Source organism: Ruditapes philippinarum, unplaced genomic scaffold, assembly GCF_026571515.1.
Source record: "Ruditapes philippinarum isolate M1 unplaced genomic scaffold, ASM2657151v2 ctg126_1_1_1_1, whole genome shotgun sequence".
NCBI classification, from domain to species: domain Eukaryota; kingdom Metazoa; phylum Mollusca; class Bivalvia; order Venerida; family Veneridae; genus Ruditapes; species Ruditapes philippinarum.
The window spans coordinates 518,527-539,968 of NW_026858637.1; the positions used below are offsets into that span (position 1 = coordinate 518,527).

Here is a 21,442-nt window from a genome sequence, read left to right on the forward strand (position 1 = left end):
AGAGCTGTAACAAACAGAACTAGCAACCTTTGGTAAACTATATTGACAATTACCTCAATTGTAATAATTCTACATTTCTAATGCATACTCAAATAGACACCTCACAAGTATTTATAAATATAAATGCAGATACAAGTCAATTTTAACGCCCTCAGAAATGCTTTTATTTCATTTCTACCAAGCTTTTTATTTTTGGTATATACTTTTATAATTTTCAAAAATTTACTCATTGACTCGTCTTTTTCTTCTATTGCCTTTTGGCAATAAGTATAATACTACAATTATAGTAAATAAGTCAAAATACTACTTTGTTTTTATTTTGTTACTTTTGTGACAAATTATTTCACAATTAGAGCTACTTTTTACATAACAAGCATCTAACATGCTCTAATACCATTATTTTCAGGAAGTGGCTAGTCGTATGGGTCAGTACTGCTAGCCAAACATGTGTCAAGTACTGTGATGATCTAGCCAATACACACTGTTGAGGATAGCCGTACAGCATTTTATCAGTAACAAATAAATGCAATGATGAAGTCAATAACTTGCATGTCTTAAATTACATTTTCACAAAGAGTGATGTCCGCAATTGCATAAGCACGCTATCGGGTCAATCACAGACTGTGCCTCATCATTAAAAGAAATTTTCAATGCTCACTAAAAGTGATTAAGATAAAAATTTTATTACAAATGTATTACATCTAAATTGTCCATAGAAATTATTCAATAATGTTTCAGTTTATTTCACTTCTGTATTTTTTAATTATTAAAATCTGTGATTTTCAGAGGAAAAAACTTCCGTTCATCAAACGCCAAAATTAATAAAATCTTTGTTTAGAAACATAAGTTTGCATAATCATTATTATTTTAGGTTAGATATTTTAAAAATGTCGTACAACTAGCCTCAACAGTGCGTATAGACTAGTTGTTTGACTGACTTGCATACGCTAGCAATACAACCCCATACTGCTAAACTGACTGCCTTATAAAATTAATGTTTGCCCTTTCTAAGAATATATAAATCTATTCGTTTCTGAGGCATAATGTGCCTTTAACTTAAAGCATAACTAAAACCCATAATGTAACAACACTGCATTTTCAATCATTTATTTCTTAAAATACAACAACCTAAACTTGCCTTTTTTCAACATTGCTAGCATTTTCTGATTTCTTGCTTGTTGTAAGTGAAAACTTGCCTTGCACTTTTCTTGACAAAATTCTTTTAATTGTAGATGGCATTTTTTCTAACATAAAATTTCAGAATCACAAAATGTTTTTAATCAAGCACTGCATATTTTGTATTTGAACACTGAAGTATAATATTATCCATACAGAAATAAATTTTCTATTTTCACAATATAGAATTCAAAATAATCCTTGCAGCACAACAATGAACTCTCTAACATAACATCATTAATTATCAATTCAAGTTAAAAAAAACCCTGCACACTGCAGAGAATGGTCAATGAGTTATTTCTTCAAGTTATGACATCCTACTTAAAGAAAAGAACCATTCTGATTGACGTTGATTTGACAAATAAAACCATCATTAACATTTTTCAACTTGCCAGATAAATTCTAAACAATGAAATTTCCCAACCGTGAAACATCTTTAAAACAGGGCCTAAGGGCCACCAAAAGGTTTTTTTTGAAAGCATTTGTGTTCTTCACACCTTCTTTTGAACAGATTTATTGATAACAAGACAAAAAAAAATTAAATTCACAGTTATATGACATATGATCTAACAACAACCTGTAATCATTAATAAACAAGTTAAACAATGCAAATATTATTTTCTACAAAAGATTTAAAACAAAACAGAACAAGTTTTTTCCAATAGATCAATATTACTTACATCAATTTCATGAGATTTTACAGGATTTTAGTCAGACAAATTGAAGAATTAATTTTTGCAATGGTAATGATTTGACTTTGCCATCAGCACACAGATATACTCTATAATATATACAGCTGTTAGTTGCTCTTGTTTGAGCATGTGTGATTATCCTCACAACTACAGATGATTCCAAATTCCCAACATTAAAGCAAATTTAATATATTAATGGTTAAGCAAAAGAATGCACTTACTATCTGATGGTGTTGAAATAATATGTCCTTTTAGTTACAGTCTGTTTTTTATTTACATTTCTTGTAGCTTTATTATATCTTTTTGACATCTTAAACCTAACAAAACAAACTTGAAAATCTTTTAAATTAACCTGTTCTTTATCTCAAAATGAACATTGTCTTGTTTATTAAACAAAAAGCATCATTGTAGGCCTCTGTTTTTGTGATAATTTCAACACAGAGGTAAATTTAGTTTTCCATGTTTTGCGCATTGATCACATGACAGGAGAAATGTTTCGGACTTTAGACACATCCGCTATCTGAATACTATCAATAATTTAACAACGTAATCGAGTTATCACCCGAAACTATCTTACCCATGTTATATATGGTAATTGATTCAATTACAAAGCTACATATATATTCTGTGACATTGACGTAAATATTTTTGATGAAGTACAAAAATATCATTAACTTTTGTGACATGCAATGACTAGGTGGACTAATGTACACATAATATTTGTAGAATTAAGTGTTACTTAACAAAGATAATGCTTCAGTAAATGAAATAAAGCAGAATTATCATCTCTTACAAGCATTATATTTGGGGAACCAGAAGTAACCAGTATAGAGCCAGACTAGCCTAGTGCATGTTCATGCAGACTAACCAGGCTCTATACTATTGGTGGACAATTTCTTAATTTTCATCTTGATATCCCCAAAACAGATAATGGATAGTCACAACTAGAAATGTGTCCATAGGACACGGGTGCCCCCCACACGCCACTGTTCTGTCAATCTTATGACTCTAGGTCAAATATTTATTGGACAACATGTGCCACAAGTTGAAAATTAAAAGTCTTTTACTATAAAGTAAAGGGCAAGAACTTAACGAAATACTGAATAAATCCACAAGCAAACCCCAAGGTGCATAAGTACACATGCTGACCAACATTCTTGTAAACTTTCAGGCCTACAAGTCAAATACTTTTTGAGCTATGCATGAACAAGTTGAAAATTGCATTAATACTACTGTAAGTCAAGGGCAAATAAAGGCCGCAATAACTTTAACAAAACTGAAAAAAAATCCACATGCAAAGTCCCAGGTGCATAGCTTCACAGTGATGTTGATCATTATTCCTGTAAAGTTCTTCACCAAAGGAACAAATAACACAACATAATGAAACACTTTTTACTAAGTCAAGGGCAATTACTCTACAAATACTGGATAAATCCACAAGCGAAACCCAAGGTGCACAACTACATATGCTGAACAACATTCACGTAAGGTGTCATGACTTTATGTCAAATCCTTTTTGAGTTAAATGCGAAACAAGTTGAAAATTGCAAATTTTTACTAAATCAAGGGCAATAACTCTACAAATACTAGATAAATCCACACAAAAATACCCAGGTGCACAACTACACATGCTGATCAACATTCCTGTAAAGTTTCATGACTCTAGGTCAAATACTTTTTGAGTTACATGCGACACAAGTTGAAATTGCAAATTTTTACTAAGTCAAGGGCAATAACTCTAAAAATACTGAATAAATCCACAGGAAAATACCCAGGTGCACAACTGCACATGCTGATCAACATTCTTGTAAAGTTTCATGATTCTAGGTCAAATCCTTTTTGAGTTACATGCGACACAAGTTGAAAATTGAAAATTTTTACTAAGTCAAGGGCAATAACTCTAAAAATGCTGAATAAATCCACAGGAAAATACCCAGGTGTGCAACTGCACATGCTGATCAACATTCCTGTAAAGTTTCATGACTCTAGGTCAAATAACTTTTTAGTTACGTGGGACACAAAAGAGAACAGACAGATGGACATACTTACGAAATGGTACTTATGTGACTTTTCCTTTGATCTTTTTAGCCATTTTTAGTCACAAAAGGCTTAAAAAAGACACACAAGTAAAAAACGGAATGAATAGGATCAAAGAGAATTTACTGTTACCTATTGTTCTCCAAGTCACACAAGTATCTCTGGGTTTGTACGGAAGGACGGACGGACAACGGTAAATCTAAATTGAAATGATTCCTACTATTTATACTGCAAACATTTTGTTAAGAAATATGTTGTGGTGAAATTCTTATTGTATCCACTAATCTGACAATTACAATTAAACAGGTCAAGGGATCAATGCATTGATTATTCTATCAATAGTGATTTTCAAAACATATTATATAGCTAGTTTCCTGCATGTATCATATGTAAATGAGAATGTTAGATTGTATATTTCTACTGTATCTTTAAACATATCTTTATTATATACACATTTAAAAAACATCTGTCACTAATTAACTTACAACACTTACACACATTTCTTGCCCAAAAATCCAATGTAGCACTTTTCAAAATCTAAGCAAAACATTTTCTTTTGCTCTCTTTTGCTCTAAATTTACAAGGTTTTTCAATCATATACTTGTAATTAAATTCAACATTAAAAACTAACATCTGTTAATTAAAAATATCCACACAACAATATGGTTAATCAAATCAGGCTCTAGTGTCTAACTTGTAACATTTCCTCAACATCCTAAGTTTGGTGTTAGATATTAAAAATGATTTTGTTAAAGCTGAAACACTTTGTGTAAGTTTATGACAGGATTACTTGTAAAGTGTCTCTTTACTTATACAATTAAAACTTTATGTTGTGTGACAACCATCAGGAATAACTGGCATATATACGGGCTGCAAATCTTGCTGGAAATGAAAGTGATAGGCCTTAGCAATTTGAGTTTGATAAACATGGAGGTCTTATCCTAAAAACTGTTCTTTAATATAATATGACATCAATCCATTCAGTAATAACAAAGTTATACCCAGTTACAGCAAAAACAATGAATGAAAATTTCAATAATTTGACCTTCAAGGTCAAAGTCATTTATGAGTGAAGGTCAAGGTCTGTCTGAGGTCAAGGTTTGTCTGATTAACTTGAAGGTCTATCTTATCTTAACATATTGATGTGTTCAAGTTTGAAGAAATAACAAAGTTATAGCCACTAATTGCAAAAATCATCAAAAATACAAGCAAAATTTAGACATTTAACCTTGAAGGTCAAGGTCATTTATAAATGAAGGTCAAGGTTAGTATGGTGTATGTGAAGGTCTTCAAGGATTGTTGTGGCCAAGTATAAAGAGAATACACAAAGAACTTAAAAAGTTATGAAGGTTAATGTTTGCTGACGGCCACGACAATGGCAACGTCAACATGACTATAACAATACCTCTATATATATTTTTTTTAAAGTCGAGCTAAAAAAATCATTAAATGACAAAAATCATTGAATCTTAAAATACCTATAATATGCACAACTAGACTTTGTACTGATAATTGCAGTAAAGGTTTGATGAAATTGCACCAGTAGTTTCTGAAAAGTAGTTCGGATAAGCTTCTTTGTAGCTCAGGCAACACAAAAAACACACCTTTTTTATTCATGGGCCATAACTCAACCCAAAATTATTCAACCGGAAAACCCATGTAATATGCTCAAGTACTTGAGCTACTAATCAATCCTGTTAAGTTTCATTGAAAGACAGTTCCAAAATGCTTCTGTATCCTAACATCACGGCAAATACTTGCATGGCACTGTTAAAATAAAGTGTTTTCAACAAACATGAGGCTCTGTCAAGTATTGTAAGGAAAACACTATCATTTTAGATTTAAATACAATAAAAACAATCATAATGTTAAATAGATTACTATTTAATACTTATGCTGATAAACCATGTACCTTTCACATGAACAAAGACACTATTTTTTTTACTTACAACAGTTTCTATAATATATAAGTAATAAATTTCCACACTGTTCAAAGCTTTAACAGAATACTGAACTTAAGATCTTGAGAACAGCAACCTTAACTTATAAAAGTATTGTGATTAGTTTAACATGGTACTGAAATGATCTTCTCCTAATGGCATTACGATTGATTTACATAATTATTAACTTGAAAGTTTTTCCCCCATGTAAATAATTGTAGGTCTTTGACCTTAATGACTTGTGATAAAAGTAAAAAATCCTGGGAAATCAAGGAAAATATCAGATAAGTTGTATGGAAAGTTCTACTGCTTAATTTCCTTCCTTTAACTTCTTTTTAAAAAATCCATCTGCATCCATAGGATGAATGTTATGATTTTCAGGATGTAAGGATCTTAAAGGATCAATTCAGGTGGAGGTAACAAACATAGTTTTGTCAATTAAAGAATGACAAGAACTGACAGAATGTAATTGTCTCAAATAGTTGACCAAATTTGCTCTTTGATTACCCAATAAATCAGTCCATCTTCTAATCTGGACAAAATGTAGATCATGTAGCTACCAGTAGGTTTAGGATAAATTGTCTCTGGCCTAGGTATGTCATTATCACAGCCTATCATTCTTACAGTTGATCAAATGAAGATAATATATATATTAAAGATACAAACACATATAAACTTAAAAAATGACTACATTGTATATGCATTTATACAGATGAGATAATGACATATGAGAATGTTGTAATCATATATGGATGGATACGACTGCAGTTTTCTAAAGGTATAATATTTCAATATTATGCAAAGTCACAGTACAGTTTAATACATGAGACCCTAGACAAGGAAAATATGGTGTGACATTTCAACTGTTGAAACTATAAATATATATTCCAACTCACATTTACTAGTACCTTAAAATATGTTTCTTATTGTAAATAATAATATGTCAGAAACAGTACAGTCTTGTATTTATATTACTTCTCCCATTGAGAACTAGATTATGAATGAAGTCTTGGTTACATATCTAGTTAAAAAATGTTCCTAATTTTGAGTAAGTTGTTTATTTAGCTTTTAATGCATCTATAAACATGTCACAGTAATACTTTAACAAAGAAAGAAAAAATAGTAAACACTTTATATCAAAGTGGAAAGGGAAAAAAACAACAAAATGATAAGATGTTAAAATGTTGTATTCAACAATGTTATAATTACATTAATAAAATTTGTTCTCAAAATATCTTAGCACTTAAACTTTAGACCTATATATAAACATTGAAGGATTTTTTGATAGCCAGTTTAACACAGGTATTGTTGACCAAGGTTAAACAAATATTATCAGTTCAGTATCTTTTATCTACCTTCCTATATACTGGTCATAATGGTCAACCTCCCCCAGGCTAATTCACACAAATTGTCAACCATTAAAATTAAGAAAAAGTAAGTAATAATGCATTATAAAACATTTTTTGAAGGAACAAATTATATAACTTATATACTCAGTTAAAACATATTATCAGTCAGCACCTTTACATAATGTGAAGGCTGTGACAATATAGTACAAACAATTTTTAAATAGAATCCCTTTAATGATAAACTCCATCTGTTAAGGCCACCTACATGTTTAATGATAAACTCCATCTATTAAGGCCACCTACATGTTTAATGATAAACTCCATCTATTAAGGCCACCTACATGTTTAATGATAAACTCCATCTATTAAGCCCACCTACATGTTTAATGATAAACTCCATCTATTAAGCCCACCTACATGTTTAATGATAAACTCCATCTATTAAGTCCACCTACATGTTTAATGATAAACGCCATCTATTAAGGCCACCTACATGTTTAATGATAAACTCCATCTATTAAGGCCACCTACATGTTTAATGATAAACTCCATCTATTAAGCCCACCTACATGTTAATGATAAACTCCATCTATTAAGCCCACCTATATGTTTAATGAAAAACTCCATCTATTAAGGCCACCTACATGTTTAATGATAAACTCCATCTATTAAGCCCACCTACATGTTTAATGATAAACTCCACCCATTAAGGCCACCTACATGTTTTAATGATAAAGACCAATCCTATGATGTCACTAAGACTGACAATAGTTTCTGGAACAACATATAATTAAAAATAACTGAAACCTACATTATGGATCATGTTTATCTATATCTCATATATCTTACTATTTAGCCATTAACCCTGACCCTGCTTAATTTCTTAAATGGGCTTGTCCGGTTTCCATTTTTGGAACTGTCCATTATAAATTTCAGGGATATCAAGATGACAATATGGAACCTGGTCAGACTGCACTGGTGTGAAGACTTGCCGGACTCTATTCTGTCACTTTCAATTGCAGAAGGTTAATGGTTGAACCCCCTTGACTTTTCATGAGAGGGTACATAATTATGATGTGATGTAAGTCATTGCAACCATCCAGTTTATTTGCCTATTGATACCATACAATATCAACAGAACAAATGGTACACTTTTTAAAAGGCCTGTACCTTAGCAACATAACAAGCATTGCTATCATTTCATATTTTATAAACAGCTAAACAAATAAGATAAAGGACAAAATACAGCAAAAATCTCAACATTGTTCTTCCTCCTTATTCTGTCAAGTTTTGACAGATTTTTGCCTTTCTTTAACAGTATCATTCCCATTAATTTACTGTTGCATGGATACCAAAATCTAGTGACTGCCACTCTATTAACTTAACACATAAAAAATTTACACAATGATAACTTGTTTTGCAAGAGGAATGGTTCAAACATGACCTATCTAAATAGAAGGTGGACCATCTTCAAACCATTTGTAAACATCATTTATATACACAAACATAATATGTACAGTATGCGGCTAATGTTTAAATGAAAACCGGTGCAAAACTCAGTTATTGAATTGCCTAAATGAACAGAAACTGCATACCACTGTGATATAAATGAAATAGTTATATATGTTAAATTAACAATAAATGGACAATTTTGCCCAATAGTTGTAATTTTTAGTAAACTGTTATCAAATTAAACAATAAATCTTCAATTGATTAAAAAGCTGATTAATTATTACAACATAACTGCCCGACAAGATATTGAAAAGCCAGAAAGATTGGAACCCAATTATTCTATAAAAGAAAAAAATCAAAAGCTAAGCAAAGAAGAACTGCCACTGTCATGGCATGAATACCCCCACATACCACTTCGTCAGAATCAACAGTGGCCATTTAGAGCTCAAGGACAACCTCCCTGCCAAATCTGAGGTTACTAAGCCAGTGCATTGCTAAGTTATGTATTCTACATGCTTCAAATGTGAAAATCAATATACTGCGGACAGGCATTCTTAAGCATTTGAGCAGACAAGCTTATTATAGTAAAAATCACAGTGACCTTGACTTCTACATGTAATAATCAATAGGGGTCATCTACTAGTCATAAACAACCTCAATACCAAATATGAAGACTGTTGACCAAAGCATTTTTTAGCAATTCAGCTGACAAGCTTTTTTTAGGCCCCTGTGACCTTGACTTTTGACCCAGTGACTTAAAAATCAATAGGGGTCACCTAATGGTCATGATCAACCTCCATACCAAATATGAAGACTGTGGGTCAAAGGTTTCTTAAGTTATTGGGCAGACAAACTTTTTGAAGTCACGGTTCTTGTGACCTTGACCTTTGACCAGTGACCTCAAAATCAATAGGGATCATCTACTCATCATGACTAACATCCATGCCAAATATGAAGACTGTGGGTCAAAGGGATCTTAAGTTATTGGGCTGACAAGCTTTTTTTAGTCAAGGCCACTGTGACCTTGACCTTTGACCCAGTAACCTCAACATCAATAGGGGTCATCTACTAAACATGACTAACCTTCATGCCAAATATGAAGACTGTGGGTAAAAGAAATCTTAAGTTTTGGGCGGACAAGCTTTTTTAAGTCTAAGGCCTCAGTGACCTTGACCTTTGACCTGGTGACCTCAAAATCAATAGGGATCATCTACTAATCATGACCAATCTAAATATCAAATATGAAGACTGTGGGTCAAAGGAATGTCAAGTTATTGGGAGGACAAGGAAAAACAGACGATGAGAATTTGTTTATTGTGTAAAAAGATCATTCAGCTGATGTAACTGAATCTTTTGTTGGTCACCGGAAATTTAACATAACCCCTGTAGATAGATTTTACATAAAAGCTTCTTAATGTTCGTATTATATCTGTCAGCAAAAGTAAAAATAAGATGTTGAATTTTCACTGTTAATCCTGTATTTTAAGTTAGATATGGTAGTCAATTTGACAATGGCAAAAATATCAAAATGTAATATTATACTGCAACTATAATCTGCATACAGCATACTCCACTTTTCTAAGTGCTGAAATATTAGTTGAAAGAAGACAACAAAGAAAAGGGGGCATAATTCTGCAAACATACTTAGCAGACGAAAAAACCTGCCTTTCATAGCCAAAAAAAAGTTTGAAGTGAATACCTTTAATGATTTTTAAAATGCATGTTCTTGGCCCTTTCCGTCAAATTGCGGATAAGAACCTCTAATAAAAACACAATTGTAAGAATCAAGGAACAGATACGGTATTTTGGTCTAACCTATGCTAAGAAACTCCTAACGGGTACTATAAGGAACTGAAAAATTGACAACATAGGTCACCTTAAAGGACACCTGTATGCAAAATGTAAACAAACTTTACCAAAAGAAAATGAGTTATTGCCACTTTTCTGAATTTAATCTTGGATGTTAGAACTCCAAGCAATAAGGTATGATCATCCTAATGCATTACCTTCACTTGAAGAGTATTCAAATTGGCTACAACTACTGTTAAATACATTGAAACTAACGACCGTGGGTTCAAACCCCTGAAGTCAATATTTTTTTAACATTATTTATGTATCTCTCATATCCCTTTTGGGAAGAAAAAAGAATTTAATGTCAATTATTTAATTAATATAGGTATTTATTGCTTAATCTAATTACAAATATGGTACCTGGTATTTTTAAAATGTAATAAAATCCAAACTTGACTAGCACACACACACACACACACAAAATGATCTATATTCTTAAATTACTGAATGTAAATTAGTTTTAAATTGTGAACTTTTACTGCTGGCTTGATTAAGGAAAATATATGTTTTCTATGCTGCCTGTTTTCACAAATTTCAAAGGTAACCATATAAATTTATTGCATTAAGCACACAAGTTATATTGTGGTTGACATAATTAGAAACATATAAAAGGAAAAAGATTTACGAAAGGTAATAAACATTCTTAAAACCATCTCTTAAAGCCAAGAAAACATAGAGAAATATTTGAATATAGCAGTTCAAACAGATTAGTTACAGGTGAATGTTCCTTCATTTAAAGTATCAAGTCTTGTAAAAAGGTTAAATTCAGGTTAAAGTTTTAAATATAAGTAACAAGAACCTGGACATTTTATATCCAATATAAACATCTGTAAACATAATGTCACAGTAACTTTAATTTACCATATTAGCCTGATGGTAGAAACAGATTTTATCCATGTGACTAGTATTTTAAAAGACTAGCTAGCACCTGCATGCAGTCTGATCATGGTCTGCACTGTTAATATTTTGAAAATTCCACTGAAAATGATGAATGGTTATGCCAAGATTGAAAGTTTGACAAGTCCATTTACAATATTTAGCTTGGCAAGGTTAATTAAAACTATTCTTTTTCAATATCAAAGAAAAATTATTTTTATTTCAAAGACTTAAATGTTATTATTTCAGGTATGTTAAAATTCATTTTTTTCCCCCCTAAAATAAAGTGACCATTTGGATATTGTTATATATATATTGGGTAAAGGGAAAAGCCTGGATGCGTAATTTGCATATTTGACATGCCTACATAATTCATTTCCGAATATCAAATCACCATTGTCTTCATCACTACAAAACATGTGAACCAATATGGCCGACCATAATTACTATTTCTGCCAAATTTATGATATATCATTCTAAACAGGAGTTGAAAACAATACTTTGTTATGGGTCAGTCACACCATGACCTTCTGGTCAGCGTTCTACCACGTTTTAAGAAACGTTGGTAGTCGCCCATGGTTGCTGGGATAGCCCCAGAAGAACATTGAGTGAATGCCAGTAATCGCCTGGAATCGGCTTAGAATGCTGGTCCGGAAAAAAGATTTGAACATGCACAAAATTTTCACTCAGACCAGCGTTCTTCAACGTTTAAATCTGAAGAATGTTTAAGAACATTCATGGAACGTTTAACTAACTTTCGACAAGCGTTGCACACGTTCGGCTGTAGTTAGTCAGTCGTTACTCAATTGCTACTTGGTTGTCACTAATGTTTGCTTTGCAGTGAACGACTCACTAGCGACCTTTCAACGACCGCTGAACGGTCTTCAAGAGCAAAAAACGTGTGACTAAAGGTCAACGAACGTCCTTTTGTTGTCCATTGAGCATCATTCGACCGTTTCACGAACGTCTATGCATACATAAAAAGCAAGGTTCATTTGATTTTGGGTTATCGTAGATAACACCAGTCCTACTATGGAAGATTTTGAAAGATTGAGTAGGCTAAGATGTTTGCTATAGCCATGCAAGCATCAAGTAGATGTACTGAACTTAAACATATCTGAACATATTGAGGGAATTTATCGGCAGAGAAGACCCGACACTCATCCATAGAGAAGAAGACCCAGACAAAAACGACAGTGTTGGACTAAATCATGAATATAAATACGTCAAGGATTTGGAAATACAAATGTAGCTAGTAGAGGCCCTAGCCTCAAATTTTTCTTTTCTTGGCATCATGATGCCGACTATTCAAACTCACAAGAGCAACTAAATTCACTAAGAAATTTCCAGAGTTCTGTGCCGTTTAAGCCATTAAAATAACACGCCATCAAGACGCTATTCTGTCGTTATCTACGCGTTAGTCACACCCTAAAAAGACTCTTCAGGTGTTGACAAATAGTTTGCCCACGTTAGCATGTGCTTATGTATTTCCGACGTATCTTACACGGTTGCGGTAACACATTTCCCGTGCGTTAGACACACGCTAGTTATGCGCTTGACGCATGTTAATCACACGCTAAATGTGTCAACCTCATTCAAGAACGTTCAAAAATTGAACGATTGAAACATTCAGAGAGCGTTGACCAGAACATCATGGTGTGATGGACCCTTTAAGTGATTTGGATTGAAAAAGGACCATCGACTATTACTTCATTCGCTGCCATAATGACAACCTTTACAGCATTGGTACAACTTAATATCAAACTTGATAAATGCTTTCTTTGATTTAACTTCAACAATTGATATAGTTATTTCACAAGAAAATGTGAAACTGTATTGAGCATTTGTTAATTTTAGAACAACTTTTGATGTTGCCCACAGAAAATATTTAGAATACAGTGCTTTCAGGAAATTTGTTTGTTTGTTTGTTTCATTTTACACCTTTTCCCAACAGTATTTCAGTCATATAGGCGGGTAGTTTCCTAACCATAGTTCCTGGAGAGTTGCACCAGTACTAGACTACCTTCCTCTGTACTTATTAAACTACCAAAGCATCTCCCGGGGATCGAACCCACGCCAGAGAGGTAACTGGATTAGAAGTCATCAACTCTAACCCCTTGACCAGGAAATTTGTCAAAATAAAACAGACTCTGTTAAATCACACGTGTGATGTAATGTACAATTTCTTCATAATTTTGTCTTAGCAATTTTTACATTCTGCATGGACAAATTGCCTCTATTTCATGTTTATCCCTTTATGTCGAATAAATATTGAATTTAAATTGAAATGAATTGTTGTATACGATCTACTTCTATACTCATCATGGTATATTCCTAGTCAAGCCATATGATCCCCTCTTATATGTTTGATAGCATATTTTCGATTTTGAGCCTCTATTTCATGTTTAATAGTATATTTTTGATTTTTACATCTATATGACCCCCTACTTCATACTTGTTTATCCATTTGATCCCCTCCGATACTTTGATATGGTTGATAATAATATTTTCTGTTGTACATCTCTATGTTCCCCTAGTCCATCAATTTATTCTTGTATTATATGTTTAAAAGTACATAATCTTTACACAGGATGCCAAGTGAAAAAGCTTCATCTGCTCGAGATCATCCGTCCATCTACCTGTACAACAAAGAAGGCGACGACCACAGCCATGGCAAACAAATGCTTTTGACTGTGCCCTGGGCTGACCTTATGTTCACTCCGACGATCCTTTTTCCGCTTACCTATATTGTGTCTAGGGTGGTGGCCATATTTCATGCATTGAAAAATTAAGTTTAGAATTGAGCCAGTCAGATTGTGATTGTTCTGACTTACAATTTACACTAACTGTCAGAGTGATAAACTGTGATAAATACTGTACAAATATAACTATATTATCATAAACTATTCATTTATCTTATTTTCCCCAAATAAAGTAGGTCAAATATCAATTCACATAATTATTTATGTTATAATGAATACAATTGATTCTCATACAAATGTGATCATAATTATTGAATATAAAGAGCTGTACAGAGCTATAAATTGTCCAGAGAAAAGCTGGTTCCTTGATGGTTAAGAAGATAGAAGTACTAAGTTTACATCATATAATTCATTTTTTTCAAGATTTTTAACCAGAACCTCATCAGTTCTAACGGGTTATTCTTCATAAAACATGTACCAATATTTCAAAACTGGTAACAGTGTACAACAAAATGACAGTCATTTGAATGGGTTGTGTCTATCCAGTAAATCAAAATATTTTATATCCAAAGTAAACTTATCTGGAATAAAATAAATAACAACTTAAATTTTTTGTCTTCAATGATTTCAAAGATGTACCTAATTGTTAGAAATCAAAGACAGGCAAAATAAGACAGACAATATGACTAAATGTTTAACTTGTGACAAAAAATATCTAAATTTGTACCAAGGACAACAGTGGTAAGGGAATTAAAGAGTTATATCTTAATACAACCGGATCTGTTTCAGCTATAGAAATAATGACAAAGTGTTCTACCCACGTATTTAACTGCACTTGAATGCACAGTAATATGGAATTAATTGTATGAAACTCAGGTATTATGATATCTGTATAAATTGATATTTCAGACCCATATAATATGTAAATTATCCTAAAAAAATGACAAAAAAAAGATATGAAAGATTAGATAGATAAATCAAGCCCCTAAATGATGCAGCAACAAACAGACAACTTCAGTCCTCTATTTGTTTGTATACTCAATCCAAGAAAAAAAATCTGTCACATTTTTTTTTTTAATTTTATGATGAAATTTCAAATTCCTTTCTCCCTTAATTTCTTTTATAAATTTGTTATATGCAATTAAAATCAATAACTCTCAAGTCTACAAAATGAAATAATTTAAATTTTCTTAAATCATTACACTTCACATACTTAGTACTTAATGGTTTAACAGTAAATAATGGTTGAAAACTGAAACTAAGTACATTTGTAAATGTAGAGAGATAAACTGGGGTCATACTTATTGGCGACGCCGGTGAGCGGCGTCGTCTTTTATGGAACGCTTTTTATTTTTGCCTATGGAAGGAGCTGTTATTATAAGCAGTTAATTTCATGTTGTGTTAATTATATTTATTTTGATTCGTAAAAATCAAGTAAACAAATATGTTGTTATATTTGTATTTAATAACTTTATATAAAAAGCATTTGCATTGTGATATAATTTTCACGAAATTGCAGGCTCTGATTAACAGCTTGTCCCTTTGTTTTATTGACAATACTAAAACCCGGATTTCGAATATCGTTGTGGTCTACATTGATGCTCATTCATTTATATATTTTCAAAACTTTCCTACAAGAAGAAAGTTTACCTGCAAATGAGTATTAGGATAGGTAATGGACTGTTGTAAACGATTATCCTATTGATTTTATCCATATTACGTTTATCTGTTGAACAGAATGGTTGTTTTTACAAAGTGTACCAGTATCCGGATGTTGACAGCTATCCGATTTTCTGCAATTACTGCTGTCACATGGCCATCTACTTTTTTATGAAAACTTTACCATTAATTTGCATGGCATAATTAAAATGAGCCTGCAACATTTCTTAATTTTGATGTTTAGGGTGTTCTTTTGGGTTTCATGTTTTCTTTATTTCAAGGGGAAGTAACTCATGTTTACTAAATTTTTTGTTCTTTTCTGTTTATCTTAGTACGTATTACTTACAATTTTTGTTTTATAAAATTTACCAGTTGTAAGGTCATCAAAAGCATAGAGGCCCTGATGAGTGAATATTGATATATATATACTTTTACTGGCTTTATATACCCAATATTTCATATTTATTTAATAGAAACTTGGAATTATTAATGTTATGTGCATACATTTATATCTTAGTATATTGGTATGATGAGACTTATAATATTTCTGAATTTAAAGAGTTGCAGTTATGTCATTATTATTAAAGGGATGAGACTTTCATTTAAAGTTATAGATGATAATACATGTATTGATTGAAAATGTCCTGAAACTTGGATCAAGCAATATAATTGATAAAGCCTCAAAAAATCATGTTCTGAATAGTGATTCTAATTTTTTTCTAACATGTGCATAGTTTGAAAAGGACAGGTTCTGTCTTATCTATTTGTAATGGAGGGACACCGGTCTCAACCTCCAGGTCTCCTGAGTCAACCCGACAACAGACTTTACATTAGATAGTAGATTGTTACTTGTCCTTGAATAAATTTGTTCACTAAATTTTATAGTGGGTGATTTGTGCCACATGAAAACCAACAAAGTACAAAAAGTAACCGGGCGCCAGATGAAAATATGAAAATACAATCTACCACAAAGTGGTTCGTTTGTTGCATTTTCATGTTTTCGCCCGGTGCCCTTGATGTAAAATACAAATCAGCCTTCATAAAATTTCTTATCATAGATATTGTACATGTATTAGCACAGTTATATTCACTTTCAAATTGACCTGTTATAAATAATGGCACAAGTTAACCAATAACTGTCTTAGCCCTTTTTAGTAAAAATAATTATACAATAATAATTATATAAATTGTTATTTTAATTAAGACTATGAGTATGTAAGGTTTTTTTTTCTTATTTATTAATCAAGAATTAATTATCTGTTAATTTAAAAATCTAAATATCTGTCACGGTTTAGAACTGTTCACTATTTAGGGGAGAAAATGTGTAAGCGGCCAGATAGCTCAATCGCTACAGCCGCGGTACATTATTCTGTGGGTCACAGGTTTGAGTTCTGGTCAAGCTGAAAGTTTTTCTCATCCTGGTAACTGCAAATAACCATTAGTTTAATTTACTATGCTCTGTAAACATCAGAAATTCAAGTACATTAATCAATATAGTGGGGAAAAAGGTTTAGGTTTAGAACTGTTTCATTATTAAAGAGAAAATGTGTAGCCGGCCGGATAGCTCAGTTGGTCTTCTGAAAGTCATGGGTTCGAGTCATGGTCAGGCAGTTTCAGTCAGGGTTTAGAAGTGGTTTTTCAACTGACACATGTTTGATTCATTTAATAGATTGCATTTAATTTGAAATGGACAAAGGCAGTATTGCGTGATACTTTTAAATCTACAAAAAGCATTAGGTACAGTTGATCACACTATACTGCACATGAAGAAGTTCTTTTTTCTTCTTCTTCATGGAACTTCAAGCATCTGCCATATGTAATGACATTCTTGCATGGTTCAAGTCTTATCTCTGATAGCAGCTGGTGAATGTGGTTGGTACTCCTTCTCTCTGAATACCTATGGTGTCCCCCTGATGTTCATTTTAGGTCCTCTTTTATGTCTAATATATGTCAATGAGCAATAAGCTTTTATTATATGCACAGGCACAAGTATCAGACCTGGGAAGAAAAAATATTACCAGATTGATAAAAAAACCTGTGTTCATCTTAAAAGTGTCACAAACCAAAAAAAAATGTAAATGATGACCCCCTTTAAAAATATACTTAAAGTTAATAGTATATTTTTAAAGGGGGTCATTATTTACATATTTTTTTTGGTTTTTGACACTTTTAAGATGAACACAGATTTTTTATTAATCTGGTCATATTTTTTCTTCCCAGGTGTGATACTTGTGCCTGTCATTATATGATGATGACTCAGGTATCCTTGTATCTGGTAAAGTAAATCTTAAGATTGGTTTATTGACTATAAATTGTCTTTGCATCTTGGCAAGACAGAGTCTATTCTTTTTGGTTTAAGTTTCAACATAAACTGGGCCAAGCCTCCAGGTCACATGAAATGGTACTGCTATAAAGTACACATCTTTTGTTAAGTATTTAGATGCAAACCTGGATCAAATTCTTTTGGCGTCGCCCTTTGATGCTTTGCATCAATGCTTTTCTTGTATCATGTTGTAAAAGTAATTGTTGACATTCATATAATACAGTTACATATTGTCTACCATAAACCAACAACAATATTATAATAACAGAATATACACAGGTGTTACCACAATAAAACATAGCAAATTACACATTTTTAACAATGTTACTGAACATGTGGATTATATAGGTATAAGGAAAAAAGTACTGATATTTGTCAAAATTAAACATTGTAGTGACCAAGTTTAATAATTTATCATACTGTGGTATATTAGACAATTGTGTTAAAATTTACTTTAAATACAGTGTTTGAAGAAATTGGCTGAATATCTGCCAGACAGGACAGAAAATGTTCACATTTTGTTTCATAATATTTGCTGTTATGATACAAACAATAAAATGAAGGTACAAGGTAGCACTGGTGTGATACTGGTATGGGAGGCTTGAACATTACATGACAAACAATTCTAGACAAATGAAGTATCAATATCTAAAATACATACCTCTTAACTTAACACAGTGCTCAGTTTACTAAAGGAAGAAAAATGAGAAAAGGTTCCCTCTCTAAAACAGCACAAGTAACTTGTTTGCCTAACCGCTAACTTGAGTTTAAGCTTGGGTCCTCCTGCTTAGCTCAGTAAGATCAATTACAGGGGTTGTTGGTTCAATCCTCAGTTGAGGCGAAATTTCTCCATCACAACTGATCTCAAACATTGAATGTATAATAGTAATTTTCTGTCACTGCTGATACAGAAAGGGGGATTAGTGATCTCAAACATTGAATGTATAATAGTAATTTTCTGTCACCGCTGATACAGAAAGGGGGGTTAGTGATCTCAAACATTGAATGTATAATAGTAATTTTCTGTCACCGCTGATACAGAAAGGGGGATTAGTGATCTCAAACATTGAATGTATAATAGTAATTTTCTGTCACCGCTGATACAGAAAGGGGGGTTAGTGATCTCAAACATTGAATGTATAATAGTAATTTTCTGTCACCGCTGATACAGAAAGGGGGATTAGTGATCTCAAACATTGAATGTATAATAGTAATTTTCTGTCACCGCTGATACAGAAAGGGGGGTTAGTGATCTCAAACATTGAATGTATAATAGTAATTTTCTGTCACCGCTGATACAGAAAGGGGGGTTAGTGATCTCAAACATTGAATGTATAATAGTAATTTTCTGTCACCGCTGATACAGAAAGGGGGTTAGTGATCTCAAACATTGAATGTATAATAGTAATTTTCTGTCACCGCTGATACAGAAAGGGGGATTAGTGATCTCAAACATTGAATGTATAATAGTAATTTTCTGTCACCGCTGATACAGAAAGGGGGGTTAGTAGTACTTGTAGAGAAATTCGTAATTACTGGTTAGTTTTCAGTTATTTGTATCAACTGTGGAGATGTGGCAAAAAAATGTGTTAAAATTGGTGTAAAAAACAGAAAAACAAACAAACAAGAGTTAGATTTAGCTTGATAACTTTCTCATAAGAAAGATTTAAACAATCCTAGTATAACAGTGATTGGGCAAAGCATCCTATGTCAGATACTTTAATTACTTTTTATAATTAACTGCAAAGTTTGTATTTTATGCAGCGCTATTAAAGAGAAGATCTTTCAGTAAGTTTTATCCAAATGTGACAAACATTACAACATCAAAATGAAATTAATGTAAGTTTTCATATAGCCACAGGAGTTTTGTCAAATAAACGGTATAATGTTTATACATTTGTATACTCAGTGAACAAATATGCATATAGATGAACCAATTATAATCTTTATAATGAACTAATTAAAACCTTCTTGGAGAATGATTGTGACACTTTAAAACACCAGTAATATTGGTAAGACCGCACAAACCCATAACTTAAGTATTCAGCCAGGAGCTTACATTCTAACAAACAGAATTCCCGTACTAAAATCATAAGTCAAGCTTAACTATCCTCTTTAGTTCAACTTCAGTGCATACCTCATTCATTTCTTCACTCCATTTTTCAAAACAGGAAATGCACTAGTTAACTACACATTCAGTTGTTAATTTACACTTAATTTTTCAACTTCTACACACCAGTATTTGAACAGATCAATATGTTGCACTAATAAATTAACCTTCAAGCTGGCTTCTTACAATACTAGGACAAAATATCTTGCATGCCAGCGAAATTGCATAAACATTTTTTTTTTGTATAAATTTTCTTATTTTAGTAGATATCTGGGTTTTTTTTTAACTTGAAGAAAATTGTCAATGAAAAAATGTTTAAATTATTTAGTTTATAAAGTCAATATTAAGCTATCATTAAATCAGAGATTGGAGTATGAATATTTAAGAACAATCTGTTATTTAAATATGTACCAACTTTGAGTATAGCTGCTAAGATCTCTGTAAAACAAAGGACAAAGCCGGCTTTATAAACTGATTTTACTATTGATATAATGACAGGTCTTGCAATAATCCATCGTAAACCAGCAGTAAACCTGTCCTGACAAGCTCCTTGGGCATTTAAATTTGACAGTATGGTCATATTTTGTGTAAACACACTTGAATCTCTTTCATAAAATCTCTTAAAATATCAAACATTTTGTGTACCTTGTGGATCAAAATCTTTACATTGTCAAATTACATGACTATTTTTGTATACGAGGGAATTTTAATATCTTGACCAATGTTTCTCTAAAAGCTGACTACAAAGTTTATTATTTAAAAACGTGTTCATGTGCTTTTAACTTTGACCGATCATAACAATTTATGTTTAAAATAATTGTTTAAGTGCATAACCATCTAATAGCATGCTTGACTAAACAGTAACTTTCGTTCTTTTATTTCTGGTGCGTTTCACTTTGCGTCTCAACTTTACACAAGCTCTTTCATTATGAGCTCAACTATACACAGAGTATATGGACAGCTGACTCGTTGGGGTGCAGATTTCAGATTAAAGTTTTTGTCCAATAAAATATTTCTTACTATAATTTTTTTTTTATTTCTCAATGTATCAACTACAAACTTCAAATAAATGTTTCTTACTATCAACCACATGATATGTTACTATGTTAATAACTTTAAAAGCAATGTTTTCAGAATAATCTTCCCTTCAACTTTAACTGGGCATGCACAACTATGTTGCCTCTTTAAATAAAGTCTTTATTATTATTATAACTTTTCCTTAATTTTTATTTGTTTAGGTCGTCAGAACAAACAAATAATGGTAGCGAAATTTCA

The 21,442-nt window shown here is 32.0% G+C and overlaps 1 protein-coding gene across 5 annotated transcripts in view; it reads right to left on the bottom strand.

Annotated features, from left to right (window-relative positions):
- LOC132753795 (SH3 and multiple ankyrin repeat domains protein 2-like) overlaps positions 1–21,442 on the bottom strand; it is a 145,247-nt gene that overhangs the window by 18,357 nt on the left and 105,448 nt on the right. The window lies entirely within an intron of this gene.